This window comes from Bufo bufo, chromosome 3 (assembly GCF_905171765.1).
Source record: "Bufo bufo chromosome 3, aBufBuf1.1, whole genome shotgun sequence".
Lineage (NCBI taxonomy): Eukaryota > Metazoa > Chordata > Amphibia > Anura > Bufonidae > Bufo > Bufo bufo.
The window spans coordinates 590,930,997-590,945,594 of NC_053391.1; the positions used below are offsets into that span (position 1 = coordinate 590,930,997).

The window sequence follows — 14,598 nt, forward strand, 5'->3', positions numbered from 1 at the left end:
AAGCCATCTAATAAGTGGTATAAAGTTAGGCTAGGCAGTCAAAAGGTGCGCCAGACTTATCACCCAGTGATTATCAGCCTCTGTGATAAATATTTACTGTCTAAGGTAAAGTGGAGTGGTGTTGCCTGTTTTCTCTGTGAAGTAGGCTATTGCACCAAATTTATGACATATTTGTGCCATTTTTAGTCTGGTTTGCATCTACTAAGGGGCAGCCAGATGTTCTGTTAGCCAGATTTATCTTTTGACTTTTTGAGAGAAGTCACAGGTGCACTCCAGTCCCCTGGTGGAGCCTTTGTAATAAATATGGTTAGACTTTAGACTGAAAAATTCCTAGGTATTTTGTGTGAAAAATGAAACAAAGAGTGTGTGACATTTTGTAAATTTGTAGCAAAAAAAAACATGGGCACCCATAACAGACATTTCAAAAAAGTAGAGGAAAAAGTCACATGTTAAAGGGGTTCTGCACTTTGTTTAAACTGAAGATCTATCCTCTGGATAGATCATCAGCATCTGATCGGCTGGGGTCCGACACCCGGGACCCCTGCCGATCAGCTGTTTGAGAAGGTAGCGGCGCTCCAGGAGCGCCACGGCCTTCTCACTGTTTACCGCAGGCCCAGTGCCGTGACGACTTGTATCAACTGGCCCGGGCGCGGCTAAGCTCCATTCAAGTGAAAAGAGCTTAGCCGCGCCCAGGCCAGTTGATACTAGCCGTGACGTCACTGGGCCTGAGGTAAACAGTGAGAAGACCGTGGCGCTACTGGAGCGCCGCTACCTTTTCAAACAGTTGATCGGCGGGGGTCCCGGGTGTCGACCCCCGCCGATCAGATGCTGGTGATCTATCCAGAGGATAGATCATCAGTTTAAACAAACTGCAGAACCCCTTCAATACATCACCCCATGTGGTTACACAATCTTAGACAATATTAGTAAATCTTCCACAATAGATCCTTTTAAATGACTGTTTCCCTTTTCTTTTTCTTGGGCTATTTAGCACAATCAGAGCGGAATCATATTTCTTTATTTCATGTATTTCTGTAGAAGGAGACCATAGCCTAGAAAAATCAGATTCAATTAATAAAGGAACATACTTTCTATATACAATTGGTTTTCAGGGCCGCAGGCTCAGTGATACATAAAAGTAAGATCATAGCAGTAAGCATGTTATTATTATTATTATTATTATTTATTATTATTAAAGCGCCATTCATTCCATAGCGCTGTACATATGAAAAGGGGTATACATACATAATACAGACAATTGCATTAATCAGAAACAAGACGAGTTACAAACTGGTGCAGAAGGAGAGAGGGCCCTGCCCGTGAGGGCTTACAATCTACCTGGTATGGGAGAAGGACACAGTAGGTGTGGGTGAAGTTGGTCATGGTGGTATAGAGGCAGTAGGGTCACTGGTTGTAGGCTTGTCTGAAGAGGTGGGTTTTCAGGTTTCTTTTGAAGGATTCCACTGTAGGTGAGAGTATGATATGTTGGGGTAGCGAGTTCCAGAGTGTAGGGGATGTACGGGAGAAATCTTGGAGGCGATTGTGGGAAGAGGTGATAAGAAGAGAGAAGAGAAGGAGGTCTTGTGAGGATCGGAGAGTGCGTGTGGGGATGTATCGGGAAAGTAGCTCAGAGATGTAGGGAGGGGACAGGTTGTGGACGGCCTTGTATGTATTTGTTATTACTTTAAAGTGAATTCGCTGGGCAATGGGGAGCCAGTGAAGGTATTGGCAGAGGAGTAACAGGGTGAGAGGTGGATTAGTCGGGCCGCAGAGTTGAGGATAGATTGGAGGGGTGCGAGAGTGCTAGATGGAAGGCCACAGAGGAGAATGTTGAGAAAACACAGTAACGCCGGATCACGGTGTAGTGGTAGCAGCAGGGTAGTTGTCACATTGGCGATTCATAAAAGAAAACATGAGGATGTTGAGCTATGTTACCAACACTTGAGAGAAGGTAGGTTGTGTGTTCACTTATTGGCAATAATTGTGCAACTTATCACTGGATTTCACTGCACATTGGCAGTAGACTATGTGTGACAGCACTCTTAAAAGGTTTGTTCACTCCTTTTTTATTGATACCCAATTCTCATTCCCCATGCAATATCAATTATGCAGCATCATTTGTTATGACTCTATGTTGTGACATTCCTCTATTATTCCTACTAGAACTCTATGAATTAATAGCCAACTGGGTGTTTCCATTTGGCGGTGTGTCCCTTCACAGTTTGACAATGTTGATCTTTTGATAAATCTCCCCTTGTAAAGTTTGATAAAAAAAAGCCACAAAATAAAAAAAAAAGGCCACTAAAGACAGCAAAGAAAAAAAACTCAGCAAAAAATGTAGTGTGGCAGCAGCCTTTTAACCTGGAAATATGCCGTCTTCACTCGACTCAAATGATGTCATTCGTCAGTATGAACAAACAGTTAAAGACTATGTACACCTTTGGGGGCAATTTTTTTTTTATTATGGCATTGTACTTGCATTGTACTAAAGCCCACTTTTTCAATTGGTCTTCATTAAAAATATGGAGTCCTTTTCTCTGTACAAAGCTGAGATGCTCTACTAGCAGGATCTGAATTTTCTCTCTGCTCCATCAGGCAGGGGGCTGACGGGTTCCTTATCTCTGCTCTCAGGCCTTATAAACTCTCATCAAATCTCAATCATTATCTTACTGATAAGAATGTGGATAAAGGAGTAACTAAACATTTGTGTAAAATTTTAATAAGGTGTCCCTAATGCCCTAATAAAAGTTTTTCTAATATATTTTATTAATTAATTTTGTATTTTTATTATACCTTTACCTCCCTAAAGTGCACAATTCCCTGTGCACTTAAAATTCAGTTCTCTGTACACCGCTGACTGGTCAGTGGTGTAAAGTACGTAGTACGGACTGTAAAGTTTATGAATGGGGCCACAGCAGCGCAGGAGTACGGTCAGGAGCGCACATTGCTGCTCCTGCCCATACCGCTCGGAGGATAACTAACTCCTGGCATAGCACATGGGTACCCTGTACCCATGTACTATGCCAGGATTAGCTGAACGGAGCGGGAACCTGCTTCTGCCTGCTTCGCTTAGCTAAGAGCTGACATACAAGACTCTTAGCTTACCGAAGCAGGCACTGGCAGGAGCCCGCTCAGCCAATCCTGGCATAACACATGAGTACGGGGTACCCATGTGCTATGCCAGGAGTTAGTAAACCTCTAAGGGGCACGGGCAGGAGAAGCATTATGCGCTTCTGCCCGTACTCTCAGCGCTGCTGCGGCCCCATTCATAATTTTCACGGTCCGTACACCATTGAGCTGTCAGCGGTATACAGAGAACTGAATTTTAAGCGCACAGGGAATGGTGCACTTTAGGGAAGTAAAAGTATAAGGAAAATGCAAAATTTATTAATAAAGTATATTACAAAAACTTTTATTAGGGCATTAGGGACATCTTATTTTTTTACACAAATCGTTACTCTTTATTACTCACAAAGTGAAAGTTGGATGCACACAGCTAGAAAAACAGTTAACCCTTTGTGACAGAACGGCTCAATAATTTTAATAAAGACCGATTGAAACAATGCTTTTTAGCCCCAAATGAGTAAAATACAATCATGATTTTAAAAAAATTGTCTCCGAAGGTGTACATAGCCTTTAAGTGTTATTAGTGGAAAAACCCCTTGAGGATGGGTTCACACATAGGTTTTTGCTGTAATTTTCTTCACTTTTATGTTTTTAGTGACATTTTAATGCCTGCATTTTTGGGGGGAAAAACCCAAGCTCCAGATGTTAGCTGAAGGTCTCTGGGAAATATGAAATGCAGGACACCCAAGCTCTCTCGTTTTCACTTGGACCCCCAAGTTATTATTGTTCCATAATCCTGTAGATGTCCAGCAGCATGACTCACTGCATATGGATATAAATCTGGCACCAGCAACTGTTAGAAGCCCCAAATTGCTTATTCATATTCTTATTTTCGTGTTTAACATGGCAGATTTTACCCTTTTGTTTTTCTCTCAGGCATTGCTGCTAAATATTTCTGCCCTATTTAAGTGCATTATTTCTCAGATTCTGCTTCCACAGGCCACTGGTCTGCCTTTATTGCAAAAAAAAAAAAAACATATTTGCTTGGAAAGAAAAGATTTATTAAATGCTTTCCACAGACCGCAGAAGTAAAATTTACTGTTAATCTTTTGTGCGGATTCATATTGTTTACGCTCCACTGTGTGAAATGGCCGATTGTTGTAATACATGTAATGGAGTGTAGCGGCCTTGCTTTGACTGGTTGACATCAGTTTCCCAATCTAATTCTCTTTATATTTAACAAGGCGAAATCAGTTTAAATGCAAACATTACAGCCACTGGGTAACGGTTTAGTGATTCTGGAAAATAGTATGGAGAAAATTCAGAAAAATTCAGTTCTGTATGTATATGACATAATATCATGTTTGGACTGGAGCATGTAGTTCAGCCCTGAGCTTTTTCTATTGATTGTCAACAAGCCTTTCTTACATGGAGACTAGAGATGAATAAATCGCTCAAAATTGGATTTGGGTTCAATTCGGCCAAATCGATCAACCGATTCCATTCAGGTCTAAATCAATTCTAACCAAATTGAAAGTGCTCCAGTTGGCCTGAAAATGAGTGCATGAGGTCTCCTATGACTGATATATTTTCTATCTAGTCTTTCCAATTTTTTCTTTCATTTTTATTAATTTCTTCTGTTCTCCTTCTCCCCAAAATTCATCTGAATCAAATGACCCAAAAAACTGAAGTCATATTTTTTTTTACAAAATTTGGTTTGAATCCAATTTGTTTAGAATCAATTCTCCCATCTCTAATTGAGATATTAAATGGGGTTTTCCAAGATTTCTGAACTTATGACCTATCCTCTGGATAGGTCATCAGTATCTGATCGGTGGTGGTCTAAAATCCATTAACCCCAGCTGTTTGAGAAGGCACATGTGCTCGAATTAGTACCGCAGCCTTCTCTCAGCTCACCAAGCACAGTGCCGCCCATTGTATAGCGGCTGTGCTTAATATTGAAGCTCAGCCCCATTATCTTCAGTGGGGCTGAGCTGCACCTAGGCCATGTGACCGATGGACATGATTCCTACGTAAAGCTGCGACAAAGACACGGCACAATTGCAAGCACTGATGCCTTCTTAAACAGCTGATCAGGTCTCAGACCCCCACCAATCAGATACTGATGACCTAGGTCATCAGTTAAAAAAATCTTGGAAAACCCTTTTAAATTAAAAACAATTTTGTGATATGTCTGTAGATGTGAAGTCTGATCGCTGGTGTCTGCTAGGACCTCCACTGATCTTCACAGGGTCTTCACATCAGCCATCAATCACACTGTAGACAAGTGTCTGTAGTAGGGAAAAACTGTAATGGGATTGTCTTAGTTCATTAAAAATTTCCCGTAACCCAGTAAATGCTAATTGCATAATAATCCTGTACTCACCTGTTTCTTCTCTGCTCTTCTCAGCATCAAAGCTCATTCATCCTCCCAGTGTTTTGTACAAGGCTGCAGCGGTGATGTAGAGCCATATGGCACATGACCACTGCAGCCAATCACTGTCCTCAGAGGTATACAGCACAAGATTGCTGAGGACAGTGATTGGCTGCAGTGGTCATGTGCCATATACCTCTGTGTCACTGCTGCAGCCTTTTATACAAACAGTAGGAGGAGGAGGAGAAGAAGAAGAGCTGCAGCGCAGAACAGCAGGGCAAAAACAGGTAAGTATAGGATGAAAATGTATTTATTTTAGCATTTACTGGTGAGTGGAAACTTTTTCATGAACTTAGACAACCCCTTTAAATTATGCTGATGATAAATATGGAGGATGACAAATGTTTGATTTTTTTTGGTGTGTTTTATTGCCCAGTAATTAGCTTATTATATTATTCTATATTATATATTAGCTTGTATTGGCCTATTAGATCATAGTATTATAATATTGAATAAAACAAACAGTATAAAATGTGTTACTGATCTTTTTTATCTCATGGATACAAATATAACGAAATCTTTAATAAAATGTAGAAAAGAAGGAGAAACCTGCAGACGGTAAGAAATCAGTGCCTGTCAGTGACCGCAGACAGTATGTAAATCCTCACATCTACGAGGATCAAAACATCAGCTTCTTTATATAGCGGATTCGGTTTTGTCTTGGCGGATAAGTTGACATGTACCGGTGATGAATGAAGATAAACATTAGGTGTTTATAAACCTTTCTTGCCCTCTTCGAGGAGAAGCTTCTGCAAGGAATGTCAGATAGTCACCAATTCCTTTCAATGACACGTGCCACTGCGGGGAGAACTGTCCCTGTATCCAAGCAACATGAAGTCTTCTGCCCGTGACTGCGCAGCGCATTCCTAAGGCGACTTTTCCTTTGTGATGATACATTTGCCCGTGTTGATTGCCCTGTCTGTCCTGCGAGAACTTAAATGACTTCTCACATTGCTATCTATAGGGAAACTGATAGTGATGACTTATCCTGAGGATAGGTCATCAAAATTGTACTCCCAGAAAACCCCTTTATACAGAGGAGTTTGGTATCTGATGGGATGTTTCATATCAGACTTAGTGTAGTTAGATCATTGTTGCTTTGTCTGCACTGGTTTCTTAGTGTTTATAGAAAGCACTTGCCTTCATGTTTAGGCTGATGTCACATCTTGTCTCACTGTCTGCATATTCAACTGGAAGATCTCCCAGTATATACACCTGTAAGCACATAGACTTTACTGGCCAAACCTGTATTCTGTGTATATGTGATGGCATTTGTTTAGACAGGACACTTTAGATCAGGATCTTGCAGCCCCAACTGTACTGGAATGGGCACAACTGGCAAACGCTGAAAAAATATCCAGCACAGCATCGTTTTTTTTTTCTAACGGGAGTCAATGGCTGCCGTCTGATTGCATGCATCTGGATGTACATTCAGCTAACTATGTATTGTAGAATTATTTGAGGAAAGCATCTCTAAGAACAGGTCAGATGTTCTGTTGGGGGCATAGTGATATGTCTGCTAGTACTGTTCAATGATGATAGTCACTGGGTTCTGATAACTTTACTGTTCATGAGGTTGTCACTCAAGAATCTAAAATGGCTTCTAAGTTGGGAGAATACACCATACCATGGCTACAAGAAGGCTGGTTATGTGCAGGGCCAGATGTAGCTGTAGACACAGGATGGGGTACTTATCATACACCCGCACCAGTTTTCTGTGTTTGTGACTTTTTAAACGCCATTACACCTAAATCACAAGTGGCTTTTCTGTGCTGCCCTCAAAACTTTCCAAAAAGGGGCTTTGGAGAGGGAGGGGGCGAGGCCAGCGGCCCAGCACATTTATCTTCTATTACGTCTGATTGAAAGTCTATGCAGCTCCGAGCTTCCGTAAATTTCAGTCTAGTTGCACGGACTACCAGAATATGCGCCTAATTTATGATGAGGCCTGCTCCTCTGTTAGCGCAAGGGATATCATAGATTGGCCAGTATGTGATACATTTCCGCGCAGTAGGTCTGTACCTATAGGCAACCTTGGTAGCAAAGTCACTTATTGAAGGGCGAACTTACATATAATTACCCTGAGCTTTGTCTGTCAACCTATAAATTATGAGGAATTATATAAATTAGCCTTTCATAGTGCTATGGAACAAAAGGAGACACAGGGAAGCAAAAGGGGAAGTCTGCAGAGGGCACTATATGTTGTGAAAAGTGCACTGCAATACACTGCCTTCATTGTGCAAAGAAACATTTTACATGACTTTAGATGTGGTCTATTTAATGCGCAAGAGTCTAAGGCACCAGACAACATGTGCCTACAGACTGTCTACAGGCTCTTGCATCAAACGCTTGGTTTGGAGCCCCCAACGCAGATTCGGTAGTTTTTCACATGAAAAAATTACATTTCAAAGCAATGGACACCTTGGTGGAATCTGACAGATCTCCTTGTAAGTCATTTGGGACTGTAGGGAACCCCTGGTGTCCACCATGTTATGGATTCAGCACAGTCTTATGGCTTTCTTTATAAACTGAAGCCACAAGACGTACATCCAGTGCTAGCAGCATGCCTAGAAATTTGCTACTAAAGTTGTCTTGTAAAGTCAACAGTAATAAGCCCAAGCCTATAATAAGAAATGGGATCCATGGCTGGAGAACTTTCCCCAGCTTGATGCTTTCCATGATCTTGCTCTTTGCAAGCAGACTTCATCCAACACTGTACCCAGCGCTTGCTCCCATTTACAGAATCTGAAATCTTAAGATTCTCCTGAACTCACCTTTGGTTTAAGCACTAGGACATCAATAGTTCTTGTCTCCAGTCCGGCATTAAATCAGATAAAGGCAATGCAGGCGGACTTCAGCTAATAAAACAGATACGCTCTGCTCACTTAATAGATGTTCACTTCACTATGGAAAGGTTCAGAGGAGGATTAACTTGTCTATATGATAAATTCCAAATATGAAATAAGGAATACATTTACGTCTGGAGTCTTGAGTGTCCTACAATTCATTAACATCAAAATACTACTTAAGATGAAAATAAGCATTACTGTACAGTCTACTGAGCTCTTCATACCACATTTATAATATTGTGCCCTGTAGATGGTGGAATGCGTACAAATCGCTATTCCAGGACTATTTCAGAAATCCTTATTACACAGTCCACTGTAAGAAAGAGCATCTATTAGATGACTTTTGTAAGGTCTTGTGCACACAACAGAACCATACAAAGAACCTGTACAAGGCACGCAGAGTCCCTGTGGGTTCATACTATGGTGCCCCAGAAACACGTGTATGGTTGTGGGCTGCATACCCTGAAAGCAGTGCTAATAGGGCATGCCAGGATTTTTTTTATTATTTTTCGTAGTCATACAAAACATGTTAGAAAAAAAATCTCCATATTGAATCTGAGGTATACAGAAGTAAAGTAGGCCCATTGACTTTATGGGTACTGTATACCTCAACTTGGCCTTACCATGGTCCATATGGAGCCCGTCCTCTGCCTAGCACAGGGGTGAGATCAGACTTGCATCCTGTAGCCATTGAGACACCTAGGTCTGCAATGGAGCTGTGAACACTTTTATTCAATACTAACGATAAATAGGTACATTTTTTTAATTTTTTTAATGAATTGGTTCAATAAAAATTGGTTGCAAAAGTGATCATATCCTCTGACGTAAATACATAATTTTTTACAGCGAGCAATTATTTTCCTCTCTCAATGCCTTCAGTTTGCTTTTCATTTCTTAAGGAAAGTGACTTATTGATAAGCTGCACTTGGCGCTGTCTACAGGGTAAGTGGAGGTCAGTGGGGTTTTATTATTTTTACAAATTAAAATGGCTCATTCCTAGTGCTGGAAGCCCGGGAAGAACCTCTTCAGAAAAGAAAAATCTCTTTTAAGATAGAATACCATTATGCGTGAACATTTTAAAGCAGTTTGTATCCACATAATGCGATTTGCTGGTTTCGCATTGACAAGTAATTGAAGCTAAATGGTAGACGCTTTTCTTCTGAATGAAGCTGCTATCCTGAAGAGAGGAAAACGTAAAGATCAGCTTTCTGTCATCTACGTGCGGCAAAGAGATAGCGACGCTATGTAATATCATGGTATGCTCTCCAGACAGTGGCCCCGGGGCTATGTGTGTGTGGCCCTAGGATCTCCTGCTTGTGTACTAATGATATCATACCATTACTGAAGCATGGCACAAGGGTGAGAAGTTTATCACTGGCACTTGGCTCCTGCTCCAGGATCGTATAACAGGCATTTGACACCACCGTCAGCACTGTGCTACTAGGGCCGCACATTATAATGGAATTTATTACTGCAATGTTCTCTTTGAATTCTTGATGTCTTACATAAGGTCAGCTACGTGTCTGCGCCAAAATATGTGGTTGTTTTATCTTTTCATTTTCAAACTATAAGCAGATTGATCTTCTCTATAGGATGTTTGATGTCCCAGGAAACAGGCCCATAGAATACGTTATGAAGTAAATTTCTATGGTGCATTTCTGGTTTTTTTTGCTATACTTAAAAAGAGTCTGTCACCTACTTGACACGTTTTAAACTCATTATAAAGCTGTGTGGGACACAAGTACAGATGTAGCACTCATGCTTCATGAGACATGTTATCTAAACTAAATGCATTAAGCAATTGCTTTTCAATGGCTTTTGTTTCAAGATAATGCGATGAGTTAAGAAATTTGAGTTAAGAGTGCGCGTGTTACCCCTGCTACATCTGTACATGGCGCTGATGATACCTTTGTTTCTTTGTGAGAGTCTCCAAAGTGCCAAAAATGAAGTTTTAAGCATACGCAAATGAGCCATCGCAAGTGCCCAGGGGCGGCGCTTTTGCTGCAAGTGCCCAGGGTCGTGCCCGAATCCTCCCCTGTGTATCCTCCGTCCAGACCTGTATCTTTGTGACATCATTCTTTCCTTCAGCCAAAATCCAGCGCCTGGGCAGTACCCTGCTCATTGTGGGCAGAGGCATAGTGATATGCAGTGCGCCGGTTAAGTAACCTCCAGGTCCGGAGGTGATGTGCGCAGGCGCCGGATTTCAGCTGCAGAAAAAGAATGATGTCACAAGCATACAGGGCTGGCCGGAGGATACACGGGGGAGGAGTTAGGTGCGAGTAAGTCCGGGGGTCGGGGCACTTTCAGCAAACACGCCGCCCCTGGGCACTTGCGATGGTTCATTTGCATATCTTTATTTTTGATGCTTTGGAAACTCTCACAAACTAAACAAAGGTAACATCAGCGTCATGTACTTGTGTCCCACACAGCTTTATAATCAGTTTAATTGTGTCAAGTAGGTGACAGACTCCCTTTAAAGAGGACCTTTCACCGATCCTGACATTGTGAACTAAGTATCATGACATATACAGCGGCGCCCAGGGATCTCACTGCACTTACTATTATCCCTGGGCGCGGCTCCGTTCTCCCGTTATGTCCTCTGGTATGTTCGGGGACTTGGTTATAGTAGGCGGAGTCTGCCCTTGTTCTGCTGGGCGTCTCCTTCTCCTAGGCTGTAGCGCTGGCCAATCGCAGCGCAGAGCTCACAGCCTGGTAGAAAAAAACCTCCCAGGCTGTGAGCTCTGTGCTGCGATTGGCCAGCGCTACAGCCTAGGAGAAGGAGACACCCAGCAGAACAAGGGCTGACTCCGCCTACTATAACCAAGTCCCCGAACATACCAGAGGAAATAACGGGAGAACGGAGCGGCGCCCAGGGATAATAGTAAGTACAGTGAGATCCCTGGGCGCCGCTGTATATGTCATGATACTTAGTTCACAATGTCAGGATCGGTGAAAGGTCCTCTTTAAATCGATAATAAATAAATAAAAGAAAAATGGTTTCTTACCCATTTATAATAGAATAAGATCAAAATTTAATTATTTAACGGTTTGGGTCATAATGAGCACTTCACAGCAAGCTTCACATTCACATTTTTTTTTGTCTTCTTGTAACAAGATGTTTTGCAGAACGCTTTGCTTTTATTAGCCGAGGGTTTCAGCTGCCGGTTATTTGTGTGTATTTTCTTGCATTGCAAATTTAAGTTTATGCACTCATTCCAAACAACTAATGACATTGTAATGCTCAGTTAGTTTCATTTGATAAGTCAGAAAATCGAGACAGTCAGAATTTTAATGGTTGGTTGACCTCTATGAATTACTGCTTGAATTCCATATCAGTTAGGAGTATGATTGGGCTTTCCTGCCCCCTGTCTGTGACTCTGCAGTATTACATCACTGATACAGGATACGTATCTGGCATCCCCATACTATTATACAAAATACTGAGGTTGATGAATTTATAGCTGCACTGCGTTATATTAATGGCAAGTGTGTGACAAGTCTTATATACATGTCCTTTAAACTCTATTTTATTTACTTTTTTTCTGAAGATATTTACAATAGTATCCCTTTAATCTTGCAACCAATTATGGAAATGATTCCTGTGACTGGGCCATAACAGCAAGGCAGTTCATGGGAATGGCCCATGATTTTGAGCTGTGGGACGAGAATAAGGTCAAAAATAATACAAGATAACATTAAAGTAGTACAAGATAAGTAAAACAAAGTGTTTTAAACAACTATGGTAACACGTAGAAAGTGTCTATACTATGGACCTCTGGTAACACGTAGAAAGTGTCTATACTATGGACCTCTGGTAACACGTAGAAAGTGTCTATACTATGGACCTCTGGTAACACGTAGATAGTGTCTACACTGTGGACCTCTGGTAACACGTAGAAAGTGTCTATACTATGGACCTCTGGTAACACATAGAAAGTGTCTATACTGTGGACCTCTGGTAACACATAGAAAGTGTCTATACTGTGGACCTCTGGTAACACATAGAAAGTGTCTACACTGTGGTCCTTTGGTAACACGTAGAAAGTGTCTATACTGTGGACCTCTGGTAACACGTAGAAAGTGTCTATACTGTGGACCTCTGGGAACACGTAGAAAGTGTCTATACTGTGGACCTCTGGTAACACGTAGAAAGTGTCTATACTATGGACCTTTGGTAACACGTAGAAAGTGTCTATACTGTGGACCTCTGGTAACACATAGATAGTGTCTGTACTGTGTACCTCTTTTAACATGTAGAAAGTGTCTATACTGTGGACTTCTGGTAACACGTAGAAAGTGTCTATACTGTGGACCTCTGGTAACACGTAGAAAGTGTCTATACTGTGGACCTCTGGTAACACGTAGAAAGTGTCTATACTGTGGACCTCTGGTAACACATAGAAAGTGTCTAAACTGTGGACTTCTGGTCAGTGGGGAAATTATAGATCTGTGCACTGTTTCTTCTAAACTGGGCGATCCAAACTACTGGAAAAAAATATTGCTGTATAGCATAAAATATTTTGCCATGATTAGTTAGGGTAGTTAATGGGTCTATGATAACACTTCTGAGGCCTAGGGCTGTCAAGGAATTATTATCTGCAACCCTTTTCATCTAGGGTTGAGAAAGGATTAATGTCTGCATCCCTGGTGGTCTAGGTCAGTGAAGGGGTTATTGTCACTATCCTTAGTGGCCTACGGTAGAGAAAGGATTAAAAGGTTTGTCAGGGATTAGAATAACATGTCTGTTTTATTTTAGAAATAGCACTACACCTGTCCATAGGGTGTGTGTGGTATTGTGGCACATCTGTAGTGCCCTCTGTCACAGACTTTTCCCTTGCCCACACTATCTTACAGACCCCGTCTCACAGATTGCTCCTCATGCTCATTTCAGTTACATAGTCTGTTCTTTGTGGTCCTCTCTCGCAGACTCCTTTAAATGATCATTCCCTTATCACAGATTGCTATCCCCGCTACACAGACTGCTCTGTGTGCCACCCTCTCTCATACAACTTTCCAGTCCATTGATTCCATGAGACTGAACACTGTTTCCTTATGAGTGCAGAGAGAAAGATAGAGAGGACTGTGAGGCTTGAACTATAAGGCTGCACAGTTCTCTCTTTTTTTGGGGTAGAGCAATGCAGGAGCACTGTGCTAGATCATGAAGGGTAGAGCTTAGGGAGTCTGCATATAAGCAGATTTTCTCTTATCGGTGGAAATTTTAAAAGGAGCCGTGGCTGTAGTAGAGTCCATGAATCACCTTGCATATCATGAATGTGTTACATATTATGTTCAAGAGAGAAACGCTGTGTGCGTCAAACTGAGAGCCATGCTGAGGACCCTTATGGGTGCTGAGAATCTTCTCCATGAAGTCTAAGCTGTTTGCGTGTGTATGGTATATGTGAACGTGCTTGTGTGCATATGTATATTTTGTGAAGCATTTTTTTTAAAGAAACTCTGATCTTTTTTAAAGGGAAGTACAGAACTTTCACATCTGCGCTTTTCCTTTCCGCTATTGAGATCCGTCATAGGATCTCAATAATGGGGGAAAATGCTTCCGTGTCCCCATTCATTGTCAATGGAGACAAAACTGAAGTGAACGTAACGCACCAGAATGCATTCTGTTGCGTTTGGTTGCATCCCCTGTCTGCGATGGGGTGCGGAGCAAGACAGATCCGTCACGACACACAATGTAAGTCAATGATGCTGGATTCATTTTCTCAGACACAAAAAAAAAGGGATCCATTTTCTATTGACTTACAATGGTTTTAGAGACGGATCCGTCTTGGCTATTTTAGAGATAATACAACTGGATCCGATCATAACGGATGCAGACGGATGTATTATCATGATGGAAGCGTTTTTGCTGATCCATGACGTAGACTAACTTACTTAGCTCCAGTAAAAGGGTTGATTTACTGAAAATGTTGCACAGAAGCAATTGTTATAATGAATGGTCAAATCTCTCATGTGACTTGGGGCAGGTCAGAGACTGTTTTGCGTCTTGCTGTCAGTCCTCCAGTTCCATGTTTTGGCTGCCATGTATTCTGAAAGCCATAATCCATGAATTAAATAGAAACTTGCATAGCTGAAATAGAGAAGAAAGGAGATTATTAGTTCAAAAGGCGCCATTGATATTTATATGCTTCAAGCTGTCTCCTCTCCCTTAGTAATCCCATTACATGATAGACCCACTTTAACTTGAAACACAAGCAGGTTCCCACATCAGTTAGTTTGTTCATTTTTTAGAAAATA

General features: G+C 41.5%; 1 protein-coding gene across 4 annotated transcripts in view; it reads left to right on the top strand.

Annotated features, from left to right (window-relative positions):
• The window catches only part of PDE1B (phosphodiesterase 1B), a 382,256-nt gene that overhangs the window by 255,355 nt on the left and 112,303 nt on the right, over nucleotides 1-14,598 (top strand). The window lies entirely within an intron of this gene.